This window comes from Chrysochloris asiatica, unplaced genomic scaffold, assembly GCF_000296735.1.
Source record: "Chrysochloris asiatica unplaced genomic scaffold, ChrAsi1.0 scaffold00308, whole genome shotgun sequence".
NCBI classification, from domain to species: domain Eukaryota; kingdom Metazoa; phylum Chordata; class Mammalia; order Afrosoricida; family Chrysochloridae; genus Chrysochloris; species Chrysochloris asiatica.
Window position 1 is genome coordinate 1,689,547 of NW_006408826.1, and position 10,791 is coordinate 1,700,337.

At 41.5% G+C, this 10,791-nt stretch overlaps 1 protein-coding gene across 1 annotated transcript in view; it reads left to right on the forward strand.

Annotated features, from left to right (window-relative positions):
• Positions 1-10,791, forward strand: part of MCF2 (MCF.2 cell line derived transforming sequence) — a 122,712-nt gene that overhangs the window by 41,832 nt on the left and 70,089 nt on the right. The window lies entirely within an intron of this gene.

Here is a 10,791-nt window from a genome sequence, read left to right on the forward strand (position 1 = left end):
GCGGGAGAAAGATGAGTTTTTTTCTGCTCCCATAAAGATATACAGCCTCGGAAACCCTGTACAGGGTCACTATGAGTTGGAACCGACTCCACGGCACATAACCACCAACTACATATATAGGATGATGAGGTGGGAAAGTAGATTCAGGAGTTGGTAGAGTAGATTCAACAAAACAACTCCATCGCAAATAAAACCTGTTGGTAAAGAATGGATAATTGGTGTCTGAAGTTGTGAGAATCAATCTAGATTGTTGGACTTCGAAGCCAGTGTTTCTTTTGCTATACATATTGCCAACGAGACTTAATAAAAGAAAAGAAAATAACTAGCAGACACATGGTAAAATGAATGAGCTCATTATTCATTTAGTACCTAGATTGAATTATTCTTCTTCCTGGGCAAGTCAGTGAAGTTTTAAGTTTTTGTTTGGTTAACACAGCACAGGTGTTTAATCCTAGGCAGTGGAGAGAAGAGTTATTCTAGATCCACTCAGGTTACTGAATTCAAATGGTACGATTTTGACTTTGTGTCAAAATATGAGTCGTTCTCAGAAAGTTAATGGGAAAGTAGAATGAAAAGATAATGGAAGTTGTCCATGAACTCTGTGAAGTTCCCGTGTCTGTTTTTTATTTTTTGCAAGTATTCACAGTTCTTAAATAATGTTGATTCTCTTAATCTCCTAGTTTATAGTACTATAGGTAGATATCATTATGATCATCTTCTGAATGAGGAAAATAGCTAAGTGGACACACTTTGTAAAGGTCATGCGACATCTCCAAGGTCATACAGCCCCGTAATTTTAAAAGCCTGAGTAAGAAATGAAATGTTAAGAATTTCACATGGCGCCTTTTCCATTTCTGCTGTTTTCAAGTGACTCACACATAAACAAATAAATTCAGTGTCCTTGAAGAAGAAGGTAAAGGTCCTGTGGGCAGGGTCCATCGTTCTCTGTATACTACTGAACCCCATCAATGCAGTTCAATGGAGTAAAAAATATTTTATTGTAACCAGTGCTATGTTTAGGAGAAAAGAATCGATTATTGCCCTATTAGGATCAGTCCTTCGGCTTGATGAACAAACCTCAGTTTATGCCAACAATTGATTCTTTTGTCCTAAACATAGCACTGGTTACAATAAAATATTTTTGAGTGCTCAGATTTTTTTCCCTCTGTCCAATACTGTACCCGTTTGATTTAATTAATTTTCACTGAGTACCCATTTGGCATATGCCATCAGTTGGTTGGTAGAATTTTATTTTTTTAATCAGGTAGGTTGCTTGGAATAGAGTTCTTCTTTTTTGTGAAAGATACATAAATGGTTAGTTCTTAATCCTGTGGAATTGGGGTAGACAGGGGGTAGTGATTTTTTTCTTGGGGACTGAGCCCAGGGATGCTCTCTCAATAGTATGTGGTAAGTATGAACCACACTCAGTAAAGAACTCAGCGCGTAGGTTCTCTTTACTCTCATAACTGCCAAGCTAATGGTGATGAGGAGAATGGGAAAGGTGCTGGTAATCTGTAACAGTGTAAAGGTTGATTAGGGCCTTGTACCTTTTTTTCATTTTTTAATGTTTCCCCGTGTGGTACAGATTCTATACTCATACTTAACACATGAATGATCCTAACCACTGTTTGAAATACAGATAAACATTGAGTACAAACTAATGCTAAGAGCAAAATGTAAGCACTCAGAGAAGACCCCTGGTAAAAATGGCCATTGTATTCAGAGGTATAACTGTCTTTGATGTATTATTTTAAATGTGTGTCTGTGAAGTAATGAAGCAATTCTGTGTGCAGAACTTAATGTGTAGATTTCATTGTGACTAATGGAAAGAGACAAGGTTTGGTTTACATTAGGGGGAAATGTTCAGTTGGGAGATCATTTGATCCATCTTGGAGAGTTTGCATGTTATTTTCTTTCAGGATTGTTACCAGGAGAAAATTTCACAAACTGTGATCTTCCCCAAGGCTCAAAACTGAGAAAGTAATGTAGTTGTCCAAAACCAGAATTGGATCTTAAGTTCTCCAAACTGGAAACCACCCAGAATGGATAGAATATGAAGTAGCAATAAAAAGAAGCTATCTTTTACATGCCATTATATGATTGGATCGTGCACATATAATGCTGTCCGATCCAAAAGAGCTCATTGGTAGATTCTGTTTATATAAAGTACAAAAAGTAGGTTAGAAGTCAAGATAGTAGTTACTTTTGGAAGGGTAGTGGCTGCAAGGGGCTTAGCAGGACATCTGCATTGCTACTGTTGTTAAGTGCCATCGAGTCGGTTCCGAGCCAGAGCGACCCTGTGTAAGGGTTTCCAAGGAGCATTTGGTGAGCTTGAATCACCGACATTGCAGTTCAAACCAAGTTGGCAGTTCAGTGCATTAACCCACAGTGCCACACCATGACTCCTGTTAACTGCTGTCGAGTCAGTTCCTACCCCGATCAACCCTCCCTGTACAGGGTTGCCGAGGAGCAGCGGGTGACCTTGAACCACTGACCTTTTGGTTCAAACCAAGTTTGCAGTCCAGTGCATTAGTCCACAGCGCCACACCAGGACTCTACATTGCTAGCAGCGCTTTATTTTTCCATCTGGGTGATGGGGACACAGGTGTATTCATTTAGTAAAAATTTATCAAGTTGTACACTTTTGTGTCGTTTTCTTCTTCAATATTATTGTTGTTAAGGGCCGAGGAGTTGATTCTGACTCAGAGCAACCAGTATTGGCTTTCAGAGACTAAATCTTTTACAGGATCGGAAAAGCTTATCTTTTTTTCCTGCAGAGCAGTTTGTTGGTGGGCTCAAACTGCTGACCTTAGGGTTTGCAGTCCAGTGTTTATGTTGATGTTGTTAGGAACCATCAAGTTGGTTCCAACTCATAGCAACCCTATACACAACAGAACACAAACACTGCCCTGTCCTGTGCCATCCCCACAATTGTTACATTTGAGCCCATTTTTGCTGTAACTGTGTTAATCCATCTCTTTGGAGGTCTTCCTCTTTTTGGCTGACCTTCCACTTTACCAAGCTTGATATAGTTGATGTTTATACCTGCCTCCTCTCATTTTGGCATGTACCCCATCAGCAAATGAAGGTTCTGAAAGCTTTGTTCCGTCCATGTCGTTAAGGGCACTCTCCTTTGAGGAGACAGCCCCTTCCCACTCGCATTTTGAGTGCCTTCCCACCCATGGGGCTCATTTTCTGGCACTATTTCTGACAATGCTCGGCTGTTATTCATAAGGTTTTCAATGGCTCACCATTCAGAAGTGGTCTGCCTCGGCTTCTAACTAGTCTATATTGGTCTGAAACCTGTTCTCCATGGGTGTTCCTGCCTGGATTTGAAATACTCGTGGCATAGCTTCCAGCACCGTAGCAACATACAAGTCACCACAGTAGGACACACTGACAGATGAGTAGGTGTTGTTGTGAAGTGCCGTCGAGTCGATTCTGACCCATAGCGACCCTGTATAGGGTTTCCAAGGAGCAGCTGGTGAGCTTGAAATGCCAACCTTGCAGTTCAAATGGCTTTACAGTCTGGCACATTAACCCACAGTGCCACACCAGGACTCCTGGTGTAGTTGTTGTTGTTAGGTGCCATCGAGTCGGCACTGACCCATAGTGAGGCAGAACGAAACACTGCCTGATCCTGTGCTAACCTCACTACTGTTGGCACGCTTGAGTCCATCGATGCTGCCACTTGGCTAATCCATCTTGTCGGGTGTCTTCCTCTTTTCCTTTGACCCTCCACCTTACCAAACATGATATCCTTCTCCAGCGACTAGTCCCTCCTGACAATACGTCCAATGTATGAGAGACGAAGTTTGGTCATTTTGGCCTCCAAGGAGCACTCTGGGTGCACTTCTTCCAAAATGGATTCATTGGTTCTTTAGGCAGCCCATGGCCCTTTCAATATTCTCCTCCAACACCATAACTCAAAAGCATCAATTCTTCTACAGTCTTCCTTATTCACTGTCCGGCTTTCACATGCATATGAGGTTATTGAAAATACCATGGCTTGGGTCAGGCGCACCTTAGTCCTCAAGCTGACATCTTTGATCTTCAACACTTTAAAAAGGTCTTGTGCAGCATATTTGCCCAATGCAATATGTCGTTTGATTTCTTGACTGCTGCTTCCGTGAGTGTTGTTAGTTGATCCAAGAAGAATGGAGTCCTTGTCAACTTCAATCTTTTCTCCATTGATAAGAATGTGGTTTACTGGTCTAGGGGTGAGGATTTTTGTTTTCTTTACATTGAGATGTAATCCATATTGAAGGCTGTGATCTTCATCAGTAAATGTTTGATCTTCATCAGTAAATGTTTTAAGTCTTCTTCACTTTCAGCAAGCAAGGTTGTATCATCTGCATATCACAGGTTGTTAATGAGTCTTCCTCCAATACTGATGCCATGTTTTTCTTCATAGAACCCAGCTTCTGGGATGATTTGCTCAGCATACCGGTTGCGTAAGTATGGTGAAAGAATACAACCTTGTCGCACACCTTTCTCAATTTTAAACCATTCAGTGTTCCCTGGTGTAGTGGCAGTACATAAATAAAAGTTTTTAAAATGCTAAGAGAGAGAGAGAGATAAAAAAAAAAAGACTAACAACCCAGAATTGAAATTTAAACCACAGACTGGGCTAGAAAAAAGTGGCAGTGAATACTACCTTCACAAAGATTCTTCACATTCCACCTTAAAAATCAAACTGCGCAAAGAAGCAAGTCAGCCCCAGCAAGACTGCTCAGAGCTCCGGGAGGGGAGTCGTCTGTCTTTGCGGGTCTCCACTCTTAGGACTGGCCTGATCTTCCTGAGCATTCCAGCACTGAGCATTCCAGCACACGCCAGTCCAGGCGTTGCCATCAGCCTAAGTAACTGGGGGGGATGTGTCGGCTCTGAATTACCATGAAGCAGGGAAAGATTTGTCAGCTGACTAATCAGGGAGAGTGGTTTTTTGGGTTTTGCAGTGCTTCCATGGTGGTGGTGGTGGTGATGGAAGTTGCTACTGTAGCTGTTTTTCCTTAGAGGTTTTTGGCTGCTGTTTTTAAAATCCTCCCCAAGAAGCAGCTCATATTTCATCCATGTTGCATTGACAATTGGAAAAGAAGAGTCTCATTGTGTCTAGGCGAGATGGCAGAAGCAAATCCCCCGAGAGGCAAGATGAGGTTCAGAAGGAATGCGGTAAGGGCTCTGCCTGCAGTCCTGGAAAGCCTAGCCCACCAATTCCAGTGCAGGGACGAGGCTGCAGGGTGTTGTAGCACAAACTGCTGAATGGGGTTTTAAGGACATATGGTATGAATGGAGACTTGCATTTGCATGGGTTGCTTTGAAATAATGACTGTGTTATTGACATCAGGGAGTTTTACAGCAGTTGAGGTAGACTATCACTGCAGATATGCAATGGCATCGAGTTTATGAGAAAGCATTGCTAGTCATGCTGTCAGATGCAGACTAGGGACAAATTTGAATTCATTGGCAGAATAGCTTTAAATCCTGAGCCCCAATAACCCCTAGTCTGGAGACAACTTCATTAGCATTGGAAAAGGCCACACTTCTTGGGTGTCACTCACTGTGCAAGAGAAATTTGGTACTCATTTGAAAGCCTTGTGGTTTCAATTCTTCTCCAGATTCAAAGTTTAGAAATGCAGAATTCTAGTTTGTTGACTACATTTTTTGGGAAGGAAAAAGAAAGTAGTAGCTTTTCAGTCCAGGCTGACAGTTCTATTTCTGTTTCTCCTCTGTACATTTGAAACATTCTTCTAGCTCAATTTTTCCTTCAGTGGTTCATCCAAGTGCTGAATTTTCCAGAACATTTCTGAAGTGATCCATAGATGTATTTAGGAGAAAGGTGGAATAAGACTACCTCATTTAATAATTGGCTGGTTGGTCTTCAGTAGCTTTTAAATGCTACTATTATTTTTGTTTCAGAACTTAAGATTGCTTTATTGATTGTATGATATAAAACATAGTACTTGTTCATCAAACAATCTAGACAGCATGGAAAAGAATAAGGAAGAATCAGCCACTGAATACGTGACATCTTCAATCCAAAGTAAAATTTAGGGAAGGAAAATAGCACAGTAGGAATCTGTTCTACTTGAATGGCATTGAACTTTATAGCTTAGCTTGGATTGATATATTTAAAAAAAAAATACAGTGGAAATTAGATTTTAAACATTTTGACCAAATTATATCTTGAATTCTACACCTGATTTTTTATTATAAGAATAAGCATTTCAGACCTTGAACAATTTAGGACACATAAAGAAATGGCCTGGGTCTTGGTATTGTGCACAACTGAACTACTGTTATCAAAGGTAACTTCTTAAAGCTTCCAGAAATTTCTCATTCCTTCATATATAGAGAGATTGTTCTCAGTGCAGAGCTTAGTTTCATATATAGTTTTTAGACTTTAATATATACACAAAGAAATAGAGCTCGCAGGTACTTGTTGAATAGAATATCTAGTTCTGGATCTGTACAATACAAAGTTAAATATGGAATGGCCAGTGGCTGAAGGAGCTCTCGATGATAGGACAGGCTCATAAATATTATGAAGGAACGGCTGGTGGGGAAGGCCTCATAAAAGAGATCTTTATTTGGACTTAAGTAAGCACATTGTTTCTGTTACCTTTCCTTGTTTTGTTTCGGTATTTCCCCCGTGCTTTTCTCATAAATGGATTGCTTGTAAGTGACTCCTAGGAACAGATACCTTGAAACGAAATTGACTGGATCAAGTGTGAAACCCAGAACAATGGGGGCAGGCACACTGGTTCTGCTAACGTGGACAGGGCTCACCAGGGTGAAAAACATGAACTTCAGCCGGGGCAGGATACAATGGTTTGACCTTGGAGGCTCTCTGGAATGGGGCTGATTCTGGAGGCTAGGATGGGTAGTACCTAAAAGAATGGTCCAGTGGATGAAAAGAGAGGAGTGAGCTGGTTACTTGAGTTGTGAAGCCTTTGGTCCAATGAGAGGGAGAGGATGGGAATGACAAGAAGAAAGGAGTATTGCCCTGGAGACTGCTATATCCCTGAAGTCACTTGGCTAGTTGCTTGGTGACTGGTGTGGTAACAGATTCTCTCTACACTTTTTCAAAGTGAGGACATGGGGGCTGGGGCATAGTGTTGAAGTGGCTCAAGCCATTAGAAACTGTATAGCTTGGGGTCACGAGATAATCCCCAGCACTCTCTAAAGAGGTGGAACAGACCTCATCCAGGTCAGTCTTAGGCCAGGCAGTATCTCAACATTCTCTTCTGTTGTGACACTGAATACAATAGTGCCCAATCAGTGGCCTCCATGACGCCAAATTGTTTCTGCTATTTATTTTGACTGATAGTACTTGTCCCATTTTGCAGATATCATGGGCATGCCATCCCTAAATGCCAAACAGAAATCTGAGTACTGAAAAGAAATAGCCCTTCAGAGTAGACCTGGGTGCGAGCTGAAACCCTGGACATAGTCGTGCACCTCTGAGCTTCAGGTTGCTCATTTCTAAAGTGGCAATAATGCCCACTTCTCTGCAATGTTATGAAGGCTAAATAGGATAATACATACAAGAAGCCTGGCACATATGCATGAAATAAATAAAACGAAACCAAACCAAATCCAGTGCTATTCTGCTGATTCAGACTCATAGTGACCCTGTATAGGATTTCCGAGGTTGTAATGGTATAACGCTTTACGATCAGCACTGGATTGTGAAACACAAGGTCAGCAGTTCAAACCCACCAGCTGGTCCTTGGAAACCCTGTACACGGTCACTATGAGTTGGAGTCGACTCAATGGCATATAACAACAAGAACACCAACAACAAAATCTTTACGGGAGAAGACAGCCTTATTTATCTCCGGCTGAGCAGCTGGTGGGTTTGAACTGCTGATCTTGCAGTTAGCAATACAGTGCTTATCCTACAATGTCATTGGCACTCTTATATGTAATAAATGGACTTTGTCAATGGTCTCTCATTTTGTTACTGCTTTTCTTTACCGTAAACATGAAGAAAGAAAAGTTACAGGAATAGGAGGGGGTTCAAAATGTTCATGGAGAAATTCCATTATCTTTCCATTTCCTTTTTCCATAAGCTTTTTGAATCCCCCTTGTATATATTATTTTTATAGCAAGTAATCCAACTTTTATGTTTCATAAACCAATTGCCATTGATTCGTCTCCAACACAGAGATCCAACGTGTGTCAGAGTAGAACTGTGCTGTACAACTTTCCATGGCTGATTGTTCAGCCTTTCTTCTGAGGGTCCTCGGTGGACTTAAACTTCCACCCTTACAGTTATAGCTGAGCACGTTAACCCTTTGCACCACCCAGGGACTCCTTTATGTTATATGTTGTTGTTAAGTGCCGTCAAGTCGGTTCCAACTCATAGCGACCCTGTATAGGGTTTCTGAGGAGCAGGTGGGTTTGAACTGCTAACCGTGTGGTTCGCAGTCCAGTGCTGATCTTGCATTGCCATATTAACATTAAAAACAGGGTTAAAGCCCGAACACAATAGCCAACAGCCCTGAAAGTATGTCTGGGGGATAAGAATTGTCTCATAGATACCACCCAGCAGATATTAAACATGGTTAGTTTCCAGACTTTAGTCTTGGAGTGCCTTTTGTTGTTCCTCCTGCTCTGAGCTGGGAGCAGGTAGAAGGGAGTGAATCTGCTCTCTGAGAGGTGATCCAAAGAGGAAGCTGGTTCCATTCCAATTACACTGAAAACCAGTTCAGAGCTGTGGTGGTCTGTCACTTAGGAAGTTGAGCAGCATATTCATTTTGACTCAGGGGCTTGTAAAACAGTGTAATGTTGAAACTCCGAAAATAACGCGTGCCAGCAGCTCAAACCAGTCTTGTTTTCTCTCTCTGGCAGAATTTCTTTCTTTTGGTTTTGTTTTAAACACAAAGCTGCCCCTTTCCCACATCCTTTTGCTTTTTGGACAAGTTCTCAAAAACAGATTACAGTTTTAAAATTTAGGGTTTTTGATTTTGGGAGAAACTAGGAAACTTGTTTCTTTATGTTGATATAACCATAAAGATTAGATATTCCTAAAGCAGTATACCAAAAGAATTTAGAAATGGGGGGAGGGAGCACTAAAATGGGAAGCTCACTGGTCTTGATCTCTATTGGCTGGAAGATTTGTGCATCTGATTTCTTATACTAAATGTATTATTGTTCATCTAAATACGGACTAGTTTAGTTCACTTTGCTGGTGCTGTTAAGTGCTATCGAGTCAGTTACAACTCATAAGGACCCTGTATAGGGTTTCCAACGAGCGATTGGTGGGTTGCATTGCCAACCTTGCAGTTAGCAGTCCAGTGCTTATCCTACAGATTCACACCCGGGCTACAGTTTAGTTTACTAGTACCGCTGTAACTGAAAGACCACATAGGTCCTTTCCAAGAACATAAATTAAAATTTTCTCACCATTTTGGAGGCTTAAAGTCCAAACCTGAGTCTTGACCATGTTGATTCTTTCCTTATTGATAATTCTGGTGATGTTCACGTGGCATCTGTCTTCCCCACTAGGTGCTAGTCTCTGTGTCCATTGTGATCTTTTTATAATTCAGAGGTGATTAAGTGTAGGTAATTCCCTGTTCTGGTATGGCTACATTAACAGTACATTCAAATGTATTATGTATGGGGCACAGGGGCTCTGTAGGATAAGCACTGTACTTGGTGAACCACGTGATTGGTGATTTCAGCCCAGCTTTCTGCTCCCGCAAAGATCTACAACCCTGGAAAGAAGAATAATGAAGACTGCATTATAAAAGGTCATTTGCTTCCATTCTATCCACGGGTGTCCTGTTGTTCTAGTTAAATGCCGTCAAGTCGGTTCCAATTCCAACTCATGGAGACTCCATGTGTTACAGAGAGGAGTGGCACCATAGGGTTTCTTTAGTCATCTGTAGAGGGACAGATAGGAGCTCTGGTAGTGTAGTAGTTATGACTTGGGCTGCTATCCTCAGGGTCAGCAGTTCGAATCTACCAGATGGTCCACTGGAAGAAGATGAGGCTTTCTGCTCCTGTAAAAGATGTACAGCCTTGGAAACCCTGTGTAGGGTCGCTATGAGTCGGGACTGACGACTCCACAGCACATAACAACAACAACATAGGGACAGATCGCCAGGCCTTTCTTGCCTGGAGCCACTGAGTGGGTTTGAACCCCCAATCTTTAGGCTAGCAGCCACTCACAAAATGCTTACACCACCCTTACTCCTTCCACAGGTATAGTGGATGGAATTCCAACACACATTTTTTTCTTGGTGGTGGTAGTGGGGCAGGGAGACACAATTCGATCCATAATACTAAGTTTAAAATGGATTGTCTAAAAACTTTTAGTTATACCAATATCTCTATAGAGCAGACACACTCTGTATATGCCTATATGGGCACCGCAGAGACACACTGAAATTTATGTTAAATCCCTGTGATGTGTTAGGTGAAAAGTTCCATAGTACCCAGTCCCTTTCACATTCTCAGTGTTAGAAATTACAGTATTGGAGTTGACCCAAGTTCCGATAGATCAAACTTTAGAGGTTGCAAATGTGTAGCCCGTATATGTGTTTTGGGGGAGACGACGATGCAGTGGTTAATTCTAACAAACTTAGAATTTGTTGCTCCTCTTTAGAAATCTGAGAGAATTACACTGAAATTTAGGTTTCTGGTTTCTATTGCGAAATTAAAGATCTTGCTGTGCTGGGTCCGCCTTCCACATGATCTCATTTATCTAGAGCCCACTACCCCCGGTACTCTACAGTCTACCACGGTCCCCAGCATTTCCTTTTTTATTTTTTAATGTTTTATTGT